The 13120-nt window shown below is 40.4% G+C and overlaps 1 protein-coding gene across 1 annotated transcript in view; it reads right to left on the bottom strand.

Moving 5' to 3' along the window:
- The window catches only part of egfra (epidermal growth factor receptor a (erythroblastic leukemia viral (v-erb-b) oncogene homolog, avian)), a 40248-nt gene that overhangs the window by 20618 nt on the left and 6510 nt on the right, over positions 1-13120 (bottom strand). The window lies entirely within an intron of this gene.

Below are 13120 nucleotides of genomic sequence, written 5' to 3'. Positions count from 1 at the left end.
GATCTGGGTTGCATCCACAATAGGAATCAAATCTCAGCAACGAAGCAAATTCTGGCACATGAGTCAAAGTAAGCTGGCTGTATTTATACTGGCAAAGGCCTGAATCTTTCCACTGTTATGCAGGCTAGTTAAAACAACCACTGTGACCAGCGTCTCCAGGCCCGTTGTGTCATTTCAGAGAAAAGATCTGGTGTGTCACAGACTCCATGGAATGCGTGAGCACATATGTTGGGGGGACTTTAGTTCTCTAAATCTCATAATTAATAATCATCTGAGTAGTTTCAGCCTAGTTTAAGCATATATGATTTTAGGGCAAGTTCTTGACATGACTAAATAAGAAATTGGGGCTTAAATCAAACGCTGACGCATGCAGTTTCTTGAGTTTTAAATTGCAATACCAGCAAAGCCATTGATAGAGAGATTCATACAGCTACAATTATGGGCTGATAATAGAGCCTATCTGGTGTTAAGAAATTGTGTTTCACTGGAAGTTCAGCAGACACAAGAGGTTTTTTTCTTAATGAAAGTAGTTTTAAAAGAAGAATGCGTGTCTTTAGAAAGGCCATCTTCCTCTGTTCAATCGTCCCCTGAGCTGGTCAGACAGGTTCTGACTGGCACTGAGGAGAGAGCCAGCTGTGTTTAACACTGTGACATCCTTGCAACACACACACACACACACACATATATATATACAAAGCCACACATACACAGGAAAAAAAAAAACTCTTCATGCACACTTCGTAAGCATAGAACTGATTTTTCTCTTATGGGTTAACTTAAGCATTAACTTCCAAAACACAAAAGATTCTTTCTCCTGTTTATTAGAAATTATGGTGTGTAATGTCTCTTGGGTCACATTCCACAACATGTCTGCTCTTGACTGCAAAGAAAGCCAAAACATAAGCTCCTCATTCTGAGACACACCTCGCAACACTGTATATAACACTTAATTTAATTACACCGGGCCATTTCTGACCAGCCAAATGGAAGAAAAAGACATAATATCACCTTTCAGCTCAGTCAAACTAGTATCTGAGGCCAAGTTGTTGTTTTGAATTCACACAAACCAACAGCGGCTGGTCTCCCAATCAGTGAGAATTACGTGCACACACAGCTGTCTTTCACCCTCCCTCTTCTTCCTCCTCATTAGTTTGTCCCTGAGGGATCTCACTGATATGAACTCTGCAGTCCAGCAGCCTAACGCCCCGGCAACAGAGGCAGACCAGCAAAAGCAAGCTGACCATTTTAATTAGAGGAGCCATGTGAGATGTAATTAGCCCCCTAATTATTACTCAGACTGAGAAACCCAACTGCAATAAACCAAAAGGTTGTCATAACCGTGCAGCTGTGAATATTAATCAACCTGATTTGGACCTCCCAAAGACAGTTTGCTAATAGGGATGCTGCTTATGGTTAATTAGTTTGTTGTTTTACCATATGCAGTGCATAGATGTACATCTCCCAGCTGCTAACATGTAGCCTACTTCCTCTCTGAAAGTTTTGTTCGGTTAATATTTATGATGAGCAGTAAAGGCTGCATGAGGCAGGTGACTAAAGGTTCAATAAACTTCCCTCAACAGACACTTGTGGGTTGCAGAGGGAAGAAAAAAAACTGTTGATGGCTCAAGCAAGCAGCAGTATCTCCACTGTAAACATTCTCCTCTGTCCAATTTCATATCTCCACTGCAGGTGGTAAATGACGTGATATTCCATTTCCTCATCAGGCTACAACACATGGAAATAAAACAAGGCCAGGCTGCTTCATAGAACTACTGCAACCTTTATTTTATTTGAAAGATACAACCTTCTACAGATAAAAATGAGTCTTTTACAGTATCGGAGTTAATGTGTCATAAAATGTTGAGCAACTTGCAAACTACCCATCTGCTAGTAGAGATGGACAGCAATTAGAGTGGAAAAGACTGTGTAGACTGGAAATCCTGGGAACCCTGTTTCTCCATAGCAGGTGATTCAATTTTGACTCATAAAAGCTACAACTAAAACAAAAAATAAACCAACAATAAAACCACAGCTTACTGTCTGCAAATTGGTTAAAGGCAAGGGTGGGGCCTGCAGTGACATAACTGATACTGTGACAAAGGCGAATTGTGGATTGCTTCACTTCCTCCAGCTGTATTGTCGTCACAAAATGTCCAGGTAACTTTATGAGCAAGGAGTGGCAGATCTGGTATATCTCTTACCACAGTGCTGTACACATATGCGTGTGAGGGTGCGTGCACCCACACGTACTGTGTGTGCCGTGAGTGTGCAACATTGCGAGAAACACAACACATTCCCTGGATTGCGCTGCACTGATCGGGAGGCAGTCAGAGCAGAACAAAAGACTTGATAAACCCGATCATTAGTCATCTAAGCTTGTTGAAATGTGCGGTCGCATATCACTCTTTTGATGTTGACTTGGGGACTTGTGCTCAAAGTCAAGGGTGTGTGGTAGATATTCGTTTCTTGAGGCTACAGGATCTGCGCAGCGACAGAAAAGTAAACCGCCGCACAAATACGTGTCAAATACCGCACCCGAGAATTTACTTGTTAGCGATACAGAGAAGTCTGCGAACAAGTAGTGAAATTTGCATTCTTACTACCTGTTCAACTTTTGCTCTCACAGTTAAATGTTTTTAAGTATGCTTATTTGCTTCCTGGCAGAGTTACACGAGAAGAGTGGCTTCGCTTTCTTGTCTGTACAGTAAATGTGAAGCTAGCTTAGCTTAAACACATGAAACAGGGGGAAGTAGCTGGTTATACCATTCTGTAAAGCAGAGAATTGACATTATTACTGTTGAAACTGCTTACATTCAGCAGTGATGTAATGAGCTTTGGATGTGCTGTTGTTACCTCTAGACAGAGCTAGGCTAGCTCTTTTCTCCTGTTTTGAGTCGCCATGCACAGCTGACTGCAGCCTTATATTTAATGAGCAGACATGACAATAATATCGTCGAAGCAATAAAGTGAATAAATAACAGGGATGTCGATAATCTTTTATTTATTAATTGGCTTAGAACTTAATTTAATCATATATTACCTTTTACACCACAAGGAGGAATAAAAGTTCAGAACAACTACTGGAGTAGCAAAGGAGGATGCAGTCGGTGGGAAATGGTGAGGCAAGATGAAGAAGCCAAAACCAGCGTGGACACAGTTTCAAAATATTCCAGTACAATGTTTATCTTGTGCCGCCAGTAAAAGTCAAAGATGGAGCCCTGTCGTCCCAACAAAACACCATGCCAGCAATAGCTCAGAGAGGCAGTAGTGACTTGTGAGCAGATCTGCTTTCTGGTGAAACGCGATGTCTACAAACGTGAAGTACACAACTAATTATCACATGTCTAACAGGCTGCTAAAATAAAATAAATAAATAAAAATAAAAACGAAAACAAGAAAAAGACAAAGGTTTTGTGTATTAATGATCGAACAATTATTGATTGTTAACATTCTCAACTATGCACACAATCTTTTATCAAGTCCATCTCCTATATAATGTAAACAGCGTTGGCACTAAAATGTAGACTATAAACCTTTTCTTTAAACTTTGAAGCTGAAGAAGTTATTTGACAGGGAGAAGGGGAACAAGTGAAGCAGAGTATAAAACCAAAGTCACGGCAGACAAAATTTACAAACATTTGAGACACATTAACTAAACATGATCAAATGTACAATGTTAAGTACCAAAACCAACCAACCAAAGGAAAAGGGTTAAAGTCAGCTATAAATTCACATGTGGAGGTCTCTTTTAAATGTTTGGATGAAACTTTGTATAATTCTGGCCATAAGAGGAAATACTGAAGGTTCCCAAATGCAAACCAAACTTTCCAAAGAGACAGAAAAAACTTCTCTTTCTCATCTAATGGTTTCCTTTTCTACAATGAGCCATCTACTACACATTTAAGTCATTATGTTTTATACCTTTCTACAGACAACAGAAATGGCCCTGTCGCAGTTTCTTCCTCCCATTCACTACCTGCAATTCAATTAAGCTGTGTCCAGAGTCTGATAATCAGATTATCTGTAAACTTAGACATAATTAATGGGAAGTAGCAATGCTATCCGACAAGACTTGTTTATTTCTCTCTCTAAGCCAACAGCATTAGGGCAAAGTATCTCATGTAACTCAATCTGTAGTGTTTCTCTGCTGATAACAAAATCGATGCCAAGATTCATTCCCTTGTTTAGGGATATTATGGTTACCCCCCCTCATATGTCTCTGCAGATACATGGTAAAAGAATGTTGATAAGAGGAAAAAAAAACATTCCACTTTTATGGGCCGCAGGTTAAAGTAGTGGCTCACTTGGGGTTGCATTAACTCAAATTTCCAGATTTTCAGATTTCACAGAAGCATAAATCTCTGAAAGCCCACTATCAGTAATTGAAGAAAGGGAAAAGCAGAGACTCTCTCTGTCCATTCAGCTCATAATTCCTCTTCCTATATTTTCTGACTGGCTGAGAGTCAGGAAGAGATTAAAATGTCATATAAAGGGGAAACTAGCAGCACAAGTGGAAGCATAGAAATGTGAGCATTCTTTGGTGGTGTATTATGTTCACAACATACTATGCAGTTTGAGAAAAAAAGAAAAGAAAATATAAAAAAATCTTGATATCCTGCTCTCTGTACAGGGGAAATGCAATCTTCCTTTGCGTGGGAGATGCAGCAATCCCTTAGAGAAAACATCTTGGGGCCTCAATAAAAAAGAAAAAAGGGGGCCAGTGACAACTAGAGGATACCCCCCCACTTTCCCTCCCTCACGGCAATGAATGCAACAACACAAGTCCCTTTGACTTCTCAGGAAGTTGATCTTTGCACAGGGGTCAGTTCCAGACGCTACCCTGTGATGCTGAGGCAGATGGTAGCTGATTGTCGTCTCCAGCGGAGGAGGATGAGGAGGAGGAGGAGGAGGACATACTACTAGGATGTAACGTAATGTACCACTGGGGAAAGACAGACAGGAAATGTGATCAAAAAAGAAACTGAGAGGGAAAAAGTACAGTCAGGGGTGGTTTGTGGTTTAGCCAACCAAGATGTACATGTGGGACACAGCAGCCGGCGGTCGGGTCAAAGTGTGGAAATGGAGTGTAAAGCCTCACACTTGATGTATGAACATGGCTGACCTTTCCCTGAAGGCTAACAAAGGGGACAAGACACTGGAGCGGCCAGCTGCAGAACACAAGCAAATGAAGTGTCCCACTGAACACGTCACACATTCTCTAAACAGCTCAACTACACGGCCTTTGCTCTCTGGACCTGCCTGAGTTTGAGGACAGTCAGTGAGGTTTAGTCTGTGGAAAGCTCGGCAAAGTGACCAAATAAAGACCAAAAAGGCTAATGTTTACTCTCTGCTGCTGAAGAGCACTCTCTACCAGTCAGTGAGACACTCCAGATACCTGTGGCTGGGCCCAGCATAATGTTTATTCTCCATCTCAGCATGAGGAAACTGTGGATTTAGGTTCTGCACAAACACAGGAATATAGTGTGTATACTCACACTCTTGCATCTAAAGACATAAAGTTTGTCAGTTTGAGGACCAGAACAATTTAGATCTTCTGAGAAATAGATAAAATATAGATAAAATGGTGTAAATGGGGTTAAAGATGCAAATCACCCAAATAACATGCCCCAATACAGTTGAAGTTAATGGAATTTGGTTTGTGCTGCTAGCAATAATAAAAAATGACATTTACAACACCGCTTTGGTCGCCTGCAGTTTTTTCATCTGAACAAATTGCTTCAGTAGAAAGTAGTTCCAATAAAATCAGCTCACACTGAATTGGATTGGATTATACACATTATACACAGAAACAATAAGATTATTTCCGAAAAAAAGTTTTTTCTTTTTTAAAAGCTATGATTCAACATTTTGATATTAAGTAAAATGACCGCATTACCGCATAAATGAGAAAATACTTGTTTGTTTTTTTTGCAATTCCAGTCAACCTTTTAATTTAGAAAAATATTCATTATTACATTTATTATGTAGTTACTGACTTACAAGAGGATCATTCTTTGCATTCATGCTGGTTATTGTTTGACTTACTGCCGTGAATAATCAACAAGCTGCACATTTGTCTCCAAAGTCAGTGATGTATTTATTATCCAGGAGCAATATCCATAACAAAAGAGACAAACAAATCATAAAAGATAGAAGATGCTTTGAAAAAAGCAAAAAACTAGTGTGCGCCAGCATGATTTATTGGAGTTAGTTAAACGCAGCTGCACTCCTGTTACTCTCCAGCTGTGACCAGTATCCAAGGGGCCCAAAGTGACGGCCCAAATAATCAAGCCACACATATCATTAGTCAGATAATTCTCCCTCATGCCCTTTTGGTAAGTCCATTAGTCCTCCATAAAGGCACCAAACATTCCCACTGTTGTTATCCAAAACTCACAAAACCTCCATCAGCCCCAGCTCCATTTAAATTCCAATAATGCTCCCACCATTCTCCTGAAATGTTCCAACATTCAACCCACTTCCTCTTTAACATCCAGACATTCTCCCTATTGAAGCCCATTCCAGCCAAGACAACCCCCCCCCCACTACCTCCCCCCACTACCTCCCCTCTTTTTTTCCTCTTTCTCCTTCCCTGTTAAAGCCATACTCCTCTTCAGTCCCACAGGAAGCACAAGAGGAAGACTGGAGAGGGAGTGGGCGGTAAGCGCAATGCCGCTAACTCACTGCTCAACGCCCCCCCCCCCCCCTGCTGCCACCACCCCACCCCCCTACACCGACCGTCACTGAGCCATGCCTGGAAAAGAGGAGCAGCGAAAGAGAGGCAGCGAAGACAGAAAGAAAAACAACAACCGCAAGCAAAGAAACCCACACATTTCACACATCATTCCGGCAAGAGAAAGCAGCTGTGATTTGGGAATCCCCTGTTGGTTTAAGCATTCCCATTGCATAGCTGCAGGCCCAGGTTGGAGCACATCAGCAGAGGGGACAGATAACTCTCACTCACTCGACTCCTCACTTCATCTAAACAAAGGAGATAGACACTCTTTGAGGCAGCCTTTCTTCTTAAGGGTTTCTTATTTTTAGCCCGACTGCTGACAGGCTCGTTTCTGTGTAGGTCTAACCGCTGCGTCGCAGTGTTGCCTGCCAACAGCTCTGTTACTGCCTTAGTCATGTCTCTACCAACTCTGCCCTGCTGGAGTCTCCACAGAGAGAGACCCCATAAAAGGAATATTCTACAAAAGCTCTGGGGTTTGAGTTAGTAAGCCTCACTCTTACTCACTATTTCAACCTCTGCTTTACACATCAGTAGGCCCCTAAATCCACTGATGAGTAGTTTCTTCCTCATCAACACTGGCTGAGGGCAAGGGTCGGGGACAAACTGAGCTTGGGGAATTAGTTTGTACAGCCGAGGAGCTCTCATCATTTTCAACACTGTGAAGGGGTATTTTGTTACATGTTGCGCTGTACTCGCCAAAAGCATGACCAATTTAATTTGCACAGGAAAGCTTGGGAGAATTTAGCTACGTCTTCCTGAAGACACATCAAACTGAAATGTTTGAAATGCAGCAGGGGCCACTGCCAAGTACTCGGGGTGCTTAGTTATAATTTTCAGAGTGTTTTCAAAACTACACTCGGTTGAAAAAGTGTGAACAGCAACGACTGACAGAAAATGGTGCTAGTTTTTTCTTCAAACACCTCTCCCATAAGCCCACGGCTCAGATTTCATCCATTGTTAATGTGCAGGGCGTTATCCTGTTCCTGACAAAAAAAGCACATCACACATTGTTAACAAACCTCTGAAACAATGCATTAGCTTGTTTAAGATGATTATGTCTGAGGAGGGTGGTTGTTTCAAGGCCGCCCCCTCACTGCAGAGACACAGAGGGTCTTTTGCACAACCTAAGGCCTGACTGCTTTGCATCAGTCATCAAAGGCATCAGACTTGGCAGGCTAGACCCTTTTCTTACTATCAGCTACACTGCTGAACACAAGGACCCTGGCTCAGATCACTGTGCATGAAACACACACTACAAACTCTCACGACTGCTTCAGAGAGTGGACAACTGGTCAATGAGCCAGGATACAAAACTTTTCCAACAAAATTGTTATCCAGTGTCCAACCCCAGAAAAACAAATCATGCTCCTTTCTATGATTACCAGGTGAATTGTAGACAGAAAATATAACCAACTTTAACGCAATAATTATTTTAATATTGGGTTGCAATTGTTAAAAACGTGCACTCTTGACTTTGGAAACAGAAGTTGGTCAAAAAAAAATCTCCAAGGTCTCTTGGAAGCTGTACTGGAACTTTCAATCATAACCTCCAATCTTCCTCTCCTTAGGCGGAGGTTGTTTCTTAAAATAACTGTTCAATCTTAACTTTTATTAGCCAAACAGATGGTGTAAATAAAATCTGGGCAACTGGGTGAACACAATCTCCTGAGAAAAATTGTGTGATACAACTGAAAGGTCCAGAACCACCACTGAATGGACCTCATGGTGAGACTGCTTTGTCAGTTACAAACAGCTCAACAGATGTAATGACATTCCCAGCTCCAAATCTGGATTTCATTTCGGATGTTTTTCAATTGACCAACAGGTGCCAAGCATTTATAAACCATTATGAATCTTGGACAGTTCACGTTATTTCCTGGAGGCATAAGCCATATTCACATAAAAAGTATCCAAAAGCTTGCTGCCTTAACAAGCTGGAATAACAGCTGGAAGAAAAGGATATATGCATATTTCAAATACCTCCTGCTTGACTTTAAAGTAATAAAGTTCAATGGGTAGTTTACATGTCCTTTGACCCATAAACCCATTTAGATTTTGAGTATTTTAATCTCTTGGTAATCTTATGGGTGCCTGATTATTGAAATAATACCCAGGATAAAAACTAAACAAGTGGATTCATATTAAAAAATCTCATATTGCCTTCTAATCAGCTCAGGAGGAGGTTGTTGATGCAGTGGATGCAGGTCCAGAGAGCTAATCCTTAATGCCTGGCACTCGGCCAACTAGGCACTCCAGGGTATTTTTACCAGGGAACCCATTCTCCACACAACTATCAAGTTGAAGCAGTTTGTTATGAAAATAAAAGGAGAGTAGTAAATATTAATCATTTATCAGCGATACTATAAAGTGTTATGAGGCTATAATATGATCCAGGACATGGGCATACATCTACAATACAGGTCATTCACAAACAGTTTATTAGGGCAATCTTGCAAGAGGTTCAGTACAACCATTTTAATGAAGGAAATGATTGCAGGAGGAGCAAACAGAATTCCTTCTTTTTTACAGGCCTCTGGCTTCAATTATGAAAACATGTGGTAATGAAGATGTTCCGCTCAGGGTACCACCAGGAAATTAATTCTGAGCTCAACGAAGCATTGGTGTCGTTGAAACTTACTAAGCAATTAGAAAAGGTACTACAGAAGGCATGTTATGTTTAGAGCACATTATGTTTTAGTGCTCCGGGAGTTAAACAAAACAGATCATCCCTGTAGGTGTGTCTTGCCACTGCTACAATATTATGAACAATGCTGTCATCTCGTCTATAAATGGCCTGGATGAGATAAGTTTTAAGAGGCTGATGAAACCCCAGAGAGGTGATGTTGGCTTGTAAAATGCTGGAACCATGGTGAGAGAAGGGCTGACATCTTCTTTTCTTCCTCTTAACACACCCCGCCACAATACACTGCCAAAAGGACTATCATCATTGTTGTCATAATTCAGACAGAGCCATGTCATGAGGAGGGACTGTTATTTGCTTGCCAGAATTATACTTCATTGGTGTGTAGGATAACTCATTGGTGACAATGAGTTCTGGCAGTTTTGGAGACAAACCATTGGGTCTTTAAACAACATCAAGTGAAGCAACATTTTTTTAGCCACACTAAAATGAGCACAATGACTCTAGGGATGGCAATGTCAGTACTTTGGTGGATTTTGGCCCAGACTGAAATATCTCAACAACTATTGTATGGACTGCAACAGAATCTTAATCTTATACTAACAGGTTAAAGTTTTTACTCATTCATTGAAATATTTCAATATCTACAGTCCTAGTGACACTGGTCATTCCCATTAATTAGCAAAGTGTTAGCATGCTAGCACGTCAACACTGGCATTTAGCTTAAAGAACGGCTGCAATTGACAGAGTGAGCAAGATGCCAGAACCTTGTCTTAATACCACTGCAAGCTATTTTTCTCTACTGATATTTATATATGATATTAAATGTGATAATCCAACATAAAGATCTAAAACAGCTAAATGTGTTGTCTTACCCTAACCTAACAGCCTCCTTAGCCTTTTACCAACAGGGATGCCTTTCTCCTCATTGTTGACATAGGGCTGTAAAGTAATGTCGACATGGCAAGTTAAGGTCAGGGAAGACAGATAAGCTTGTGTCAAAGAGGACAACCAAATACTGAATAAAGAACCCTTTGTGCAAAGACTTGGGGTTTCTGTAGGGAAGGAGAAATTCTTTCAAGCTTGGTCCACACATAGGCCACAGGAGCTGCATGAGAATGAATTTATTTCACGGGCTTTCCTTTTCCTTTGTGTATGTTTCTCAGTCATGCGTGTTCTCTTATTATCTCATTTGTATCCCTGCCACCCACCCACTATGTATATTGGCTAATTTTCAGCCTTATTAACATTTTCTCCTGTTAGGAAGCTGAGGGAAACTTACCACAAAAGGCACACTGAAAGTTGAGAATTCAGGCTTTGCACTGTAACTTGTCAGTACCAGGCCCATTCAAAGATGTGACAGGAGGTCTAGACTAAAAGTAACCTGGAGGCAATATAGGTATCAGTTAACAAGTGGCTGTGCATGTCTGTAGATGTTTATTTTACTTGTGAAAAAGTCACATCTGTAGAACTAGTTAACTATTTTCCCATGCACCTGGAGTACAAGATAATTCCACGAAAGTTTTCTCTCAATGTTGGTATCCACATGCAGCTGAAAGCAAAGATGACAGTTTTTTTTATTCCTTGCAGAGAATTCAGTATATGACAGAACCCACAAAGACCAAACAAGGCAAAGCCCCTCTCTGTTTCTGTTTGACTAGTTATTATCCAGCACAACTATCTTTTCAATGAACACTGGAAAGTTACATACTGTAGGTTTTGACTGATGCTCCACCACGCCCTTGCAATGAAGCATGTAATGCCTTAATCGCATTGTCAAAGAAAACACACTTTTTCATAGGTAGTGGAGCAATGAAAACTATCAGACAAGCCTGATCAGGATTCCCTTGAAAGGCATAAATTATTACATGCTCTATAAACAGAACTAGATACAGTTTTTGATGTTAACATATTTAGCCTCAGTGAAGGTGTCAGATGCAGAAAGAAGAACAACTTCACGTCAAGGTCATAAGTTTTCCTTTGTCTACAGTTTATTGCCAAGAACGGATGCAATCTAATGGGGAATAGCTTAAACCCTTCGGGTAATGCTGTGAAAGAGCTCCAACATCCTTTTAATCAGGATGTACGGCTGGAAACCTCGACCCTCCCCATACCTCCTCATCCTCCAAGCTTACACTGCAAAGGGGATTACAAATCACACATTGTGAAACTCCATCCCGATTGCTTTTGACAAATGCAGGAATTCATTTCCAAAAATTGGATAAATTAACCATAATATGCCATAATGTCCAACCCACTAACAATGAGTCACAGCTTAAAATGCACCATTTAGATTACAAGACCAATGGACCACACAGGAAGAGGCTAAATGCTATTAGGGAAGCAAGTTTCAGAGATCAGCCACCACCCTTCAACCAATGCTTTCTTCTAGAATATTCTGAGATGGATATTTGTTTGTGAAGCTATTGTTCCCTTCTCAACAGGGGATTCCTCTTTTGGGTGAGTGCTGTTTGAAATATTGCTCCTCGGAATGACCTGTTGGAGAAGATGCCACACCTTGAGGTATTCGCCATAATGGTGAAAGACTCTCATCTTCAATTTAGACATCAAAGTGAAGCAGCAGCAACTAGAAAGAACAGCTTGAGGCCTTTTGATGAGGTTAAAATTAAGCAACAGCACGAATATCAGAGCCAAAGATCTCATCCTGTCCTTCTAAAGCTTGTTTGTGGATCTTCAACTTTTCTGTTTTTCTCCCCTTGCTGCATCTCTTTAATCTATGCACAATCCCTGTTCATGTCATTGACTCTTTTATATTTGCATTGTGACATAAAGCTCAGTACAGAGTTCAGTACTGAATAGCAATAAATAGCAACCTTTTATTCATGTCTAAGGAAAAATAGGACAGAGAATATGTATGTTCACTGTATTTCTGAACCGAACTGAGCTGCAAAATTCTCTTGAATGTGTAAGAGTGATGGTTGTCCAGGATGGAAACACGTTTGGTGCCCATTTTCCATCTTTTCCTTCACTACTAGACTTAACTTACTGTTTCAGCAATTCCAGTCTGATAGAACACATTCAAAAACTGATTTGTCAAATGCATGAAAAAAAAAAAGAAATTAATTCACAGAATTCATTCTCATAAATTAACTGGTAATAAATGTTTCAGGTGCTGCAAATGACACAAATGCTTTTTGCTCTAATCCTGATATAAATGGAGGTATAGTGTAGATTGAGCTGTCCTGACATGCCTTCACACAGCTTGTTTTGCCCAACCATCAGTCCAAAACCCAAAGAAACCCAATTAACTGACACATAAGAAAATTAGCAAATCTCCACAAATAAGAAGTTTGGTAATGTTTGGTATTTTTGCGGTTATAATTATAAAGATAATTGCAGGTTATTTTTGTCAATTAAATAACTGAATGATCCCTTCAGTTCTGGTGTTATCTATATGGAAGTTTATATTGGTTTTATGCTAATGATCTGTCAATATATTGTGCATTATCGCATATTATTTTAAAGGTCTTATTTTTGATCAAACAGTGGCTGAAAACATTACACAAAAAAGAAAAAAGAAAGAAAAATCAGACAAAATTAGGTCCACTCCTCAACACTGTCAGTTAGATATCTGAAATAATATGTAGGAGATACAAGCTTAACAACTCAATTGGAGCAGTGGCCTCTTTTCCCTTTTAACACCACACTGCACCTGATTAGGTGGGAAGATAGCAGAAGGTCTTTTTTCCAACATGAATTCCTGGGTCTCTTTCCACTGGAGA

The sequence above is a fragment of the Scatophagus argus genome, chromosome 13 (assembly GCF_020382885.2).
Source record: "Scatophagus argus isolate fScaArg1 chromosome 13, fScaArg1.pri, whole genome shotgun sequence".
NCBI classification, from domain to species: domain Eukaryota; kingdom Metazoa; phylum Chordata; class Actinopteri; family Scatophagidae; genus Scatophagus; species Scatophagus argus.
This window is presented reverse-complemented; position numbering and strand designations above follow the sequence as displayed.